The 11,737-nt window shown below is 49.0% G+C and overlaps 1 pseudogene; it reads right to left on the minus strand.

Moving 5' to 3' along the window:
• Positions 1 to 7,067: 7,067 nt before the first annotated feature.
• Positions 7,068 to 10,173, minus strand: LOC136460151 (uncharacterized; annotated as a pseudogene).
• Positions 10,174 to 11,737: the final 1,564 nt, after the last annotated feature.

An 11,737-nucleotide genomic window follows, 5' to 3' on the forward strand; every position in this document is an offset into this window, starting at 1 on the left:
ATTAAATTATCCTGTTGGTTCGAATTTAATAATGAAAATAACAACTTTAAATACGCAGCGGAAAAATAATCTCAATTTTGTGAATTTTACCCATAGGAAAATTCTCTTTTCTATTTTCTTTAAGCCATTTATCCATTTTTTTAGGAAATAAAACTTTTACTGGAAAAAGAAAAAATAAAAAATGACTCAAAATGAATACAGTTCTTTAGCCCAGCCGGCAAAAATGGCCCGGCCCACTTCTCTGCGCGCACGCTGCCCACACCCAGGCCGCAACCTGGGCCTGGGCCGGCAAAGTGCCGCGGCGCGCTCGCTCGCCTTGGCCGCGATGCGGCCTGTGCATCCGGCGCCGTTGGATTCAATCGGACGGCCGAGCGGTGAGATCGGGTGAACAAAACCGCCGACACCGGCCTCCTCCCGAACCCTAACCCTCATTCGCGCCTCTCCTCTCTTTCTCACTCTCTCAGCCCCAACGAGCGCACCGAGCGAGCAAATCAGTGCAGCGGACAGCCATGGCGCCGTCGCTGGCCCCCTCGCCGGCGTGCGCACTCCCCAGTGGGTGAGGGCGCCACTGTCGAGCGGTGGGGCCACAGGGCCCCCTTGGTCGAGCCCGACGAGCAGCTCCTCGGCTCGACCCTTTCTTCTCCTCGCGCGTCGGCGAGGCAGCAGCACTGCGCAGCGGTGAGGTAAGCCAAAACAGCTCTTCCTCTTCTCCCTTTCCCCTTCTTTCTTCTGGAATTAACCTGATTTGGGGATGGGGTCAAAAATTAGGGTTAGGGTTTCAGGATGGGCACTATTCTTCTTCCCCAGAGGAACTCTACGGATTTTAGGATTCGGCATCGCGTGCCGAGCCCTCCTTCTCTTCTTTCTTTCACCCAATTAGGGTTAGGGTTACACCAAACCCTTTGTTCTTCTTAGACTGGCCCTAGATCTAACCTTCTACTTTCTTTTCTAATCGGTTTCTAGCCTCTGCCGTGATCTACACCTTGCAAACCTGGCTCCGATACCATTGTTGGGAATCTTGATCGTATTAGGGGTAGATCCGAGGGGCTACTCGCTATTGGATGAACCAAAACCTAGGACACGTTCAAGACAAAGAGACATGGACACAGAGAAGATGGACAAGGGCTGTCGAACCTGACACCGCTGAGGGGGAGGATTCAGAGGACGCCATCACGTTTGTCGGTGTAGTCTATGCATGGGCAGCGATGGTCGGTGAAGAGGGCGATGAAGACGTTGACGTCGATGGAGCGAGCAGCACGGCTGGTGGCTTCTTGTCACTGGCTGTGCCCCTCTCTGATCGGATTAGGGTTTAGGTATCGGTGGGGTGCTCGGCTCAGGCGAACCTCGTGACTTAAGTAGCCGGCCCTACCTCTATTTATTGCGTAGTGTCACAGGGGCTCTCCAGCCATAGTGGGCTAGGCACCCCCGATCAGGGCGTGGATCAAAGGCCCAACTGGGCCGTTGGGCCCAGTTTAGGATTAGAGATCAACCTAACAGTCGTCCGATCTATCTCTGTACTCGCGGTAAAGCAATCTAGCTAGGTTTTCCCTTGGTGTCAGCGTCGGGTCCATGCCGTCCTTGTTAGCTGAGTGTTGTTGCTAGAGCGTGACCAAACCGTCATAGTTGTTGTCATACCGGCTGTTCCAAACCAGGCCCAGAAGCATGTGGGGCTGGACGACGAAGAGGAAGAGCATGTAGTCGAAGAGCTCCTTGATGGCTTTGGCTAGGCGATGGTGATCCTCCGTGGCTGGCTCAGGCTAGCGGCGACAGCAGAGGTACACGTCGGTGGCGACATGCCAGATGAGGATGCTCTGGTCGAAGTCGGGTCGTTAACGCTCCAGCTGATCTCATCGTATAATTTGCAACTACCACTTGCCCCCGGCGGGTAAGTTATTTCCAGCAGGAGGTTCCTGAAGGTGAAATTTTTGCATTTTGGTCTGTTTTGAAAACATTTTTTACAAAAAGACCTATGCCAAAACGTTTGCTGAAAATAGACCATTTTTAGGCGTCTTAGAACATGACGCCAAGGTATGAGGGTCGGCGTCGACTGACACGACGTCGAGGTCTTGCCACGTCACGGACGACCCTGGTCGATGGCGACACGGTGGCGCATGGGGTCCGACACATCGGTGTTGTGTCAGCCAACGCCACAGGCCCAACCTCGGTGCGGTGGGACTACACGCCGAGATATTGGCACCATCCGGCGCGCGGCCTAGGCGGCCCAACAACGCTTTGTGGCCCAATAGCTCGACGTGGGTCACTTAACGCCGAGCCACCAGACTCGGCGCAGCCCGACTTAACACCGAGGTCTAGACTCTTGAAGCCGCGCCATGGCCCCCTTCTTCTTCCTCCCTCCATTCTGAAAGCGCTGGCTCTCTGTCTCCCAAATCCCCCCACGGCCCCCACGAAACTCTAACCCCAAATGTGACCCTAGGTGCCCGAATCTTGTCTCCCGAAGCTTTCTCGAGGTAATGGTCCCTCCCCTCCTCCAATCTATCCACGTAGATGTGCTTGCATTATCTCTAATCATGTGGAATCATGGGTGTATGGTGTTTTGGTATATGTGTATTTGCATTTGCAAAATGTATAGCTTAGGTTGATTGAGTGCATTGTTGTTTAACTGTTTTATGTGCTGAACATGTTAGGTTAGTTTGGTTTCTAGTTATTTTGGACATTAGGGTTCTTTGTTTATTGTAGGTGTCATTAGGGTTAGTTATTTGTTGGTCATTAGGGTTAGTATGTATTTTAGTTATCTGTTGGTCATTAGATTTCAATTTTTTATGACTAGAAATGATTATGTTGTTGGGGTTGAAAAAGATGAAATGATATATTTTAGTTTCTACATATTGGATTGAAACTCGCATGATATATTGATATGTGACACTACTTGTTGTGTGATGGCTGTAGATGGATAAATTAGTGAGGTTGCGTCATGGAGGTCGTATTGTTAGGACAAGAGATGATAGTTTGAAATTTCTGGACATGTGTGAGGAGTTGTTGATTTTTTCTGAAACACCATCTTTGATCCAGTTAGTGGAGCGAGTGAAGGTTAAGTTAGGCTAGAATGAAGGAGACGTGCATGTTCAATTTAAAGGTGTCATAGATGTTGGGTCATCGAAGGGTCCTCGGATCAAGCGGTTGCTCAAAATTACAAGCGAGTCTGAAAGGAATGATTACAAGGCAGTTGTATTGGCCTCAGAAGTGCGATATTTGGATTTAGTAGTAAGTAAGGAGTCCGGCTTAGGAAATGATAACTTCGAAGCATGCCCATCTTCCCCCGCTCACATAGGTTATGGTCCTTTGTCTGAAGAAGAAATACTTGTCACACAACTAGGCTACGGTGGTGGTGAAGTGTTTGGATCGCTCGAGCATGATGGAGGTTGGTTTGAGGGTGGTGGAGATGAGGAGGAGAATGCGGTTGCCGATGGTGAGGTCAATCATGATAGTGATGAAGAGGATGATGATTATGTAATTGGTGATGCAGAAGAAGGTTTGGACGACGCTAGCGAAGACTTTTCTATTGAGGATGAGCTTAGTGACGAAGATGATCTTAGTGGTGAAGAAGACTTTGGTGATGCTAGGGCTACAAACCGTTTTGACATAGAGATAGCTGGAGATGATGAATCCTTCGTAGAGGAGATAGCCGAAGACTCTGATGACGATCGACCCGTTGGTCGTCTCAATTTTAGGGAAATAAAGATATTGTCTAGGGTCTTGCTTTGGAGAGATCCACTAGTTGGTGATTTCGAGGACCTTAGCCATGGTCATAGGACAGTAGCTGATGGTGGGCCAAGTGATACAACAATGCCTGATGTTAGCGGTTGCCTCATCATACGGAAGGGCATATTGTTTGCTACCATGGATGAGTTGAAAACATGGTTACAAGAGTACTCCATTGTACACAACCGACCTTTTAGGGTCATCAATTCATTCAAGGAGAAGAGGTACACTGTTGCTTGTAAAGAACAACAGTGTGGTTGGAGAGTATGTGCTTGGAAGACAAAGGCAGGCAAATGGAAGATTACCTCAATGAAGCAACCACATGTTTGTGCCACTGCTGAGGCAGAAGAGAACCATCTGCAGCTCAATTCTAGGTTCATTGCAAGGCAGTTATGCCCCATGGCGAAGCATATGCCAACCATTACGGTGTCCGTGTTGGTTGAGATCATCTTCCAATAGTATAATTACTATGTCAAGTATAGAAAAGCATGGAGGGCAAAGCAGCGTGCACTGGAAATAATATTTGGAAATTGGGAAGAAGCTTATGAGCGCTTCCCTATAATGTTGAACACAATGAGGGCTGTAAATCCTGGGATGCACTTCAAGTATTTACCTAAGGAGGGTGAAACAAGGAATGATAGCCAGGTATTTGGAAGGGCCTTTTGGGCGTTCGGGCAGAGCATCGAAGCATTCAAGCATTGCAGGCCCGTCGTCTCAATTGACGGGACCTTTCTTACAGGGAAATTTAAAGGCACAATGCTTGTTTGTATTGGGACAGATGCAGAAGACCAGCTTATGCCATTGGCCTTTGCGATTGTTCGGAAGGACACGGATAGTTAGTGTTGGTTTCTCAGGCTAGTAAGACAAGTGGTAATTGGTCTAGGACGTGATGTTTGTGTGATATCCGATAGGCATGCTGGCATTCTGAATGTCGTGGAACAAGAGATTCCTGGTTATGGCCAAATACATCACCTATGGTGCACCAGACACCTTGCTCAGAATCTTATAAGGCGTGATCACACAAAGGACAACTTCAAATTATTTGAGGAGGTTTACAGGCAGCAAGAGATTCAATTATTCAAAGACAAGCTAGATGCCCTGAAGTTAGCCACAAATGTTGATAGCAGGCAATTCTTGAGCGAGTTGATGGCGTCGAAGAATAAGTGGTCACTTGCATATGACACCGGAGGTTAGAGATGGGGCTTCATGACTAGTAATATGGCAGAGATGTTCAATGAGTAGTAACTATAGCCTACAAAATTTAACTCAATGATTATAAACCAGAACATATACAACAACAACAACCATACATTTGGGTCATTCAATCATTTGAACCACCATACATTGCACGAATGACATGAACTTGAACCAAACCTATAATGCCAAGTTAAAAAAAACACAAACAACCGAATCTATATGGATGAAATGAAAAAGGGGAAAGAGGAGTACCTTGGCAAAACGTTCAAATCATAAAAAATTAAAATCTAATGACCAACAAATAACTAAAATACATACTAAGCCTAATGACCAATAAATAACTAACCCTAATGACACCTACAATAAACAAAGAACCATAATAACAAAAATAACTAGAAACCAAACTAACCTAACATGTTCAGCACATAAAATAGTTAAACAACAATGCACTCAATCAACCTAAGTCATACATTTTGCAAATGCAAATATACATATACCAAAACACCATACACCCATGATTCCACATGATTAGAGACAATGCAAGCACATCTACGCGGATATATTGGAGGAGGGGAGGGACCATTACCTCAAGGAAGCTTCGGGAGACGAGATCCGGGCACCTAGGATCGCATTTGGGGGTTAGGGTTTCGTGGGGGCCGTGGGGGGGATTTGGGAGACAGAGAGCCGGCGCTTTCAGAATGGAGGGAGGAAGAAGGGGGCCGCGGCGCGGCTTCAAGAGTCCAGACCTCGGCGTTGAGTCGGGCCGCGCCGAGTCTGGTGGCTCGGCGTTAAGTGACCCCGCGCCGAGCTATTGGGCCACGAAGCGTTGTTGGGCCGCCTGGGCCGCGCGCCGGATGGTGCCAATATCTTGACGTGTAGTCCCACCGCACCAAGGTTGGGCCTGTGGCGTTGGCTGACACAACGTCGACGTGTCGGACCCCATGCGCCACCGTGTCGCCGTCGACCGGGGTCGTCCGTGACGTGGTAAGACCTCGGCGTCGTGTCAGTCGACGCCGACCCTCATACCTTGGCGTCATGTTCTAAGACGTCTAAAAATGGTCTATTTTCAGCAAACGTTTTGGCATAGGTCTTTTTGTAAAAAAATGTTTTCAAAACGGACCAAAATGCAAAAATTTCACGTTCCTGAAGCTGTCCGAAATGCTGACGGTGCTCGAGTAATGGAGCTTGTCCCACCACTTCTCCAGCCCCACTTTCTTGTCTACCCTGCTCCTTAACTCGGTCCTCTGTCACGAGTGCAGAAATCCAGCAGGTTGTACTGCCCAACCGACTCCAGCCACCTTCGGCTCCTCGCTGCCCGGACAAGCCGGCGAAGGCACCGGACGGCGCCATGGATCCGGTCCCATCTCCGAGCGTGCAAGAAGGCGCATGCCCAGGAAGACCCTAGTACCCTGACCATCGACGTGATCTCGAGGACAAAGGCCCCGGCCAGGAGAATGTAAGTGACGATGACATCGACTCTGCTGTAAGTGTAACCACCATGGCTGCTGCTGCTGCTGTTCAGCTGGAACAGCAAGAACGAGGCCAAAGTGGCTGCCGGTGAGATCAGACGGATGCACATGCCATACCATGTGTAGAGGACCGCTGCCTTGGTGTACAGGATGTCGTACATCAAGGACAGCTGCATCTCAATCAGCTCGTACATGTACTTGCCGCCATTAAACTGTATGCCATTGTTAATAGCTTCGAGTTCTGCTCCCGACGTGATCAGATCGTCGGTGAAGAGGCTCTTGCAGGCATTGAACATGTAGTGAGCACCCAGCACCAGCAGAACCTCCTCCGAATCCAGCTCCGTTGTTCCAACCCGTCCATCATACCGCTGGCGCCGGTCGCTGTCATCCTGCAGATCAAGAGTGCCCATGGAAATACACTCAGCAAACATAAAAACACTCCAAATTTGACGTTTATGGTAGTGCATGTTTATCTCAATTCCCACGTTTTTTTTACAAATACACTGATCATGAAATTAGTCACAACTCACAAGATCCGTAGACCATCTCGATCGCTCACACAGTCACACCCACAGGTTAGAAATCTTGCATGGTTGAAACACGAGTACACGACCTATATAGTGATACAGCGGCATGCATCGAATCAAATGTCACGACACTGCCTACCTATATATGGATTCTTCAGTTCATTTCCACTAGGCGAGCATTGCTACCATATCCCTCGCCGATCACATTTGCCGCCCGTTCACTGATACTATCGAGATCGACAGATACCTCAGCCGCCGCTCCGCTAGGTTCTCCATTCTCCATAGATGTCCCCGACAGTGGATGACCATCCTCTGATCCATGACCATGAGGATGCAGGTCATACCTAGCGGTGTACTCCACCAGCATCCCCATTGCAGTCACCAGTTCGCCACCGCTGCTCAGCTGCTTCGCGTGGGAAACCTCGGTGCAGTGGCGTGCGGCGTAGCACAGCATCTCGATCCACACTCCGGCGATCATTTCCAGCACGTCAGGTATACCTGAGCGCTCGCTAAGGAGCAACCCGGTGAGCCCAGCCGCGTCGATGTAAGCGAGACCGTGGGGGTTGTTATCTTCCTCTTCCATCATCTGAACGGATAAGGATGCGGCTGGACTTGCACGATCGTCGTCGTCGTTGTCAGAGTCGTCGTCCGATCTGTCTCTGTACTCGCGGTAAAGCAATCTAGCTAGGTTTTCCCTTGGTGTCAGCGTCGGGTCCATGCCGTCCTTGTCAGCTGAGTGTTGTTGCCAGAGCGTGACCAAACCGTCACAGTTGTCGTCGTACCGGCTGCTCCGAACCGGGCCCGGAAGCATGTGGGGCTGGACGACGAAGAGGAAGAGCATGTAGTCGGAGAACTCCTTGACGGCTTTGGCTAGGCGATGGCGATCCTCCGCGGCTGGCTCAGGCTGGCGGTGGCAGCAGAGGTAGACGTCGGTGGCAGCAGAGGTAGACGTCGGTGGCGACATGCCAGATGAGGATGCTCTGGTCGAAGTCGGTGTCATTAACGCTCCAGCTGATCTCATCGTATAATCTGCGACTACCGCTTGCCCCCGGCGGGTAAGTTATTTGCTGAAGCGTCCACCGGCCCCGCGCGTCCCTCATGTCCCCTAGCTGCCTTCTTGGTATCTCTTCCAGCAGGAGGTCCCTGAAGCTGTCCGAAATGCTGACGGTGCTCGAGTAATGGAACTTGTCCCACCACTTCTCCAGCCCCACTTTCTTGGCGATCCTGCTCCTTAGCTCGGTCCTGTCACAAGTGCAGAAATCCAGCAGGTTGTACTGCCCAACCGAGTCCAGCCACCTTCGGCTCCTCGCTGCCCGGACAAGCCGTCGAAGGCACCGGACGGCGCCATGGACCCGGTCCCACCTCCTAGCGTGCAAGAAGGCGCATGCCCAGGAAGACCCTAGTACCCTGACCAACGACGTGATCTCCAAGACAAAGGCCCCGGCCAGGAGAATGTAAGTGACGATGACATCGACTCTGCTGTAAGTGTAACCACCCATGGCTGCTGCTGCTGCTGTTCAGCTGGAACAGCAAGAACGAGGCCAAAGTGGCTGCCGGTGAGATCAGACGGATGCAGAAACCATACCACGTGTAGATGACTGCTGCCTTGGTGTACAGGATGTCGTACATCAAGGATAGCTGCATCTCAATCAGCTCGTACATGTACTTGCCGCCATTGAACTGTATGCCCTTGTTAATAGCTTCGAGCTCTGCTCCCGACGTGATCAGATCGTCGGTGAAGAGGCTCTTGCAGGCATTGAACATGTAGTGAGCGCCCAGCAGAACGTCCTCCGAATCCAGCTCCGTTGTTCTAACCCGTCCATCATACGGCTGGCGCCGGTCGCTGTCATCCTGCAGATCAAGAGAGCCTCTGATGCTGTCTATATTAGCACGTTTCAGCGCCCATGTCCTCTCCCCATACTTGAGAAGGCCAGTAACGAACATCAGCAGGGAGGGGGTGACCAAGGTCCTCTGGTTAGCAACAAACTGGTACAGGACATAGGCTGCCCCCATGACCTGCACAGCAAGGTTCAGCAGATGGCGCAGCCAGAGCTGGTTGTCCTCGAAGGCGTAGGCTGTGATGGTGTCCGGGCCACCGAGGTGCAGGAGCAGCAAGGGCGCCCAGAACGCGACGAGCTGCTTCTCGCTTGATCTGGCGCGGAGGGAGAGGTGGCCAAGAGTGTAGATAGCCGTGGAGTCAGCCATGAGGTAGGCCAACCAGAGGAGGACCCTCAGCAGAGCGGAGCCTTTGCGCCGGCGGATCCTTGCGAAGCCCAGGAGGATAAGTTGCAGTGTGAAGCTAAAGAGCACCAGTACTTGGATCTCCCATTTCTTCCAGATGTCTATTAGAGCTCCTCCATCCATTGTTCCTTAGCTGAAAATGCAAACATGAAGAATTATAGTACAAAGCAAATGCAAACAAACTGGCTGTAAAAATGGGTCCAAGTAAATAAACTAGTTGTAGTGTCATCAGATTGTTTTGTGCGCAATGGCGGCTAAAATATAGGAGCAGAGAATTCACCAAAAAAACATAGGAGTAGAGAGCACATGAATTTTGTCAGGGTCATTGTTTGGGCTGATTTCGGCTGATTCTGCTGGTGGTATTTCGGTTGATTTCGGCTGATTTAATAGTGTTTCTATGAAAAAGAATAAGCCAAAATAAGCTCAAACCGGCTGAAAAGTAGATGAGCAGGTGATGCTTCCCATTCCGGGTATGGGATTTGTTTGCGTCGATCCTACACGAGCGAGCCAAGAAAATGTGGACTTAATTTCCCGTGATATACCTATGGACATTTTCGTTTTTCCTACATACGGAGGAGCATTCCTTCAAAGATGCTGACAGTAACCAATAATGCAATTTCTGAAGAATCTGAACCATCCTAGATTAATTCTATTCCTCCATTCCAACAATGTCGAAATCGAATTTGTAAGGCCTGGATGGGGTATTCAGGGTAGACAAACGCTGCAAACCTTTTTTTTCTCAAATTAAAGGCGGTAATTTGGAAGGGTAGCTAGTAGATTACCGTGGGTGGATTGGATGCCGGCCAGCGACGGCGAAAATAGGAAGAACTGAAGAAGACTAGACGACCCACCGATGGCCGGAGCCTGCTGCCGTAGTTGCCCGCCGGGCGCCGGAAGCTGCAACCACCGACGAGCCGGGAACTGCTTAGCTTCACTGGGACTTGTTGTCTAGGAAGATTCTGAGTTCGCAGAAGAAAAGGCTTTGTTTCGTTGGATCGGAATGGTCCTTAATTTGTCTGTTCCCCGGACTGAGGAAAAGGAACGACGACTTTTTTCGGCGACTTGACGGGAGAGTCCCAACGGTGCATTGACGAGTTTCTTTCCTCATTAAATGACTTGTCACGTAGGTAAAATATTGATATGCCAACGTAATTAATGAAGAAAGAGAGCAAAAATCATAGAAATGGTTTCTTCATGAAGAAATCAGGTCTACTCTTGACCCAATGCACCAAGAAACCATGAAATCGCCATTGGGGAGAAACCACCAGTTTCTAAGGAGCTCGTGTCGCACTTTCATTGGAGGAAAAAGATAGAGTTGGGAGAGAGAAAGAGAAAATAATTATTACTCATAGAAACCATGGGTTGGAAAACAGTGCTTTTTTTGTGCGGCATCCTATGTTATAGAAACTACCAGTTTCTTTTATTGGGACTGCCCTTAGACGACTTCTCTCGGCGACTTCATTTCATCATATAAAATACAACTACTAGTTTTAGTGGTTAAACTATGAATGCTTTGACAAAACATAAGTTCTATTAAACTATCAACGCTTTGATAAAACATACGAAGAATAAGATTCTCTTTGGTACGATTTTCGTTGGATCACAGTTTTGCTACTACTGTGATCCAACAAAAGTACTCTTTTCAACTCTATTATATTATATATAAGCCAGTGTTCCATTCGTTAAAAAAAATCAACTTTTACAATTGTTCTAAGTCAAATCTTTTAAAGTTTTGTGGAATCTATAGAAACAAAAACCAATATTTATAACACAAAATTAGTATTATCAGATACATCATAGAATATATTTTTGATACTCTTTCTAGAACAGATAGAATGTCTAGGGGCCTTCCTTAAGTACCAAGTATTTGTATTATTGCCATCCGCTCTCCAACTCTGCTTAGAGGCAAGCGAACCAACGTCCTCTTCGCTTGAATTGTTTATCAGTCATAGTACATTATTTTTCTCTTACAATAAAATAACATCAGCCAGCTTATCCGCCGTAGAAACCATCAACCGAACGAGGTGCAAGTTTTTCTGATAAGTAAATATTTTCATTAATTATACGCATACTACAAAAAATGGAGTGGGAGCACCCCCAATTTAAAAAATTTGAGTAGACACTAGGTTAAGGTAGAACTTAGACCGTGTCTGTGGGAAGACAGAGCTGTAAATCATGGCTTCACCTTCGTAACACAAAAGGGGCTCTGGCTCCTCTTCCAATTGCGCAAAAATGCTCCTCCGCCCATCAATCATTTTGTGGCTTCGCTGCCGGAGCTGCCGTGGAGCCCAAGCCCGAGCGCCACCAAACCTTAGCCTACCTTAGTCATGAATGTAGTCAAAATCTTCTATCGAGTATGACAAGCACGTTTGGGAGGGCTCTGCCCACGTGTGTGTTGGAGTTGTTCCAAATTCACTCCAGGATATAGGCCAGGCTTCTGACGGAGCGAAGCGGAGGCCCGTCGCCGGAGGCTTGGGCCGGAGCCCCCCGCGGTACGGTACCAAATCTCTGAAGCCGGCCCATCGGGTCTCGCGCCTGTGTTCGGGGGGGTGCGGGGGGCGGAGCCCCCCGCGGTACGGTACG

This window comes from Miscanthus floridulus, chromosome 6 (genome assembly GCF_019320115.1).
Source record: "Miscanthus floridulus cultivar M001 chromosome 6, ASM1932011v1, whole genome shotgun sequence".
Classification (NCBI taxonomy): domain Eukaryota; kingdom Viridiplantae; phylum Streptophyta; class Magnoliopsida; order Poales; family Poaceae; genus Miscanthus; species Miscanthus floridulus.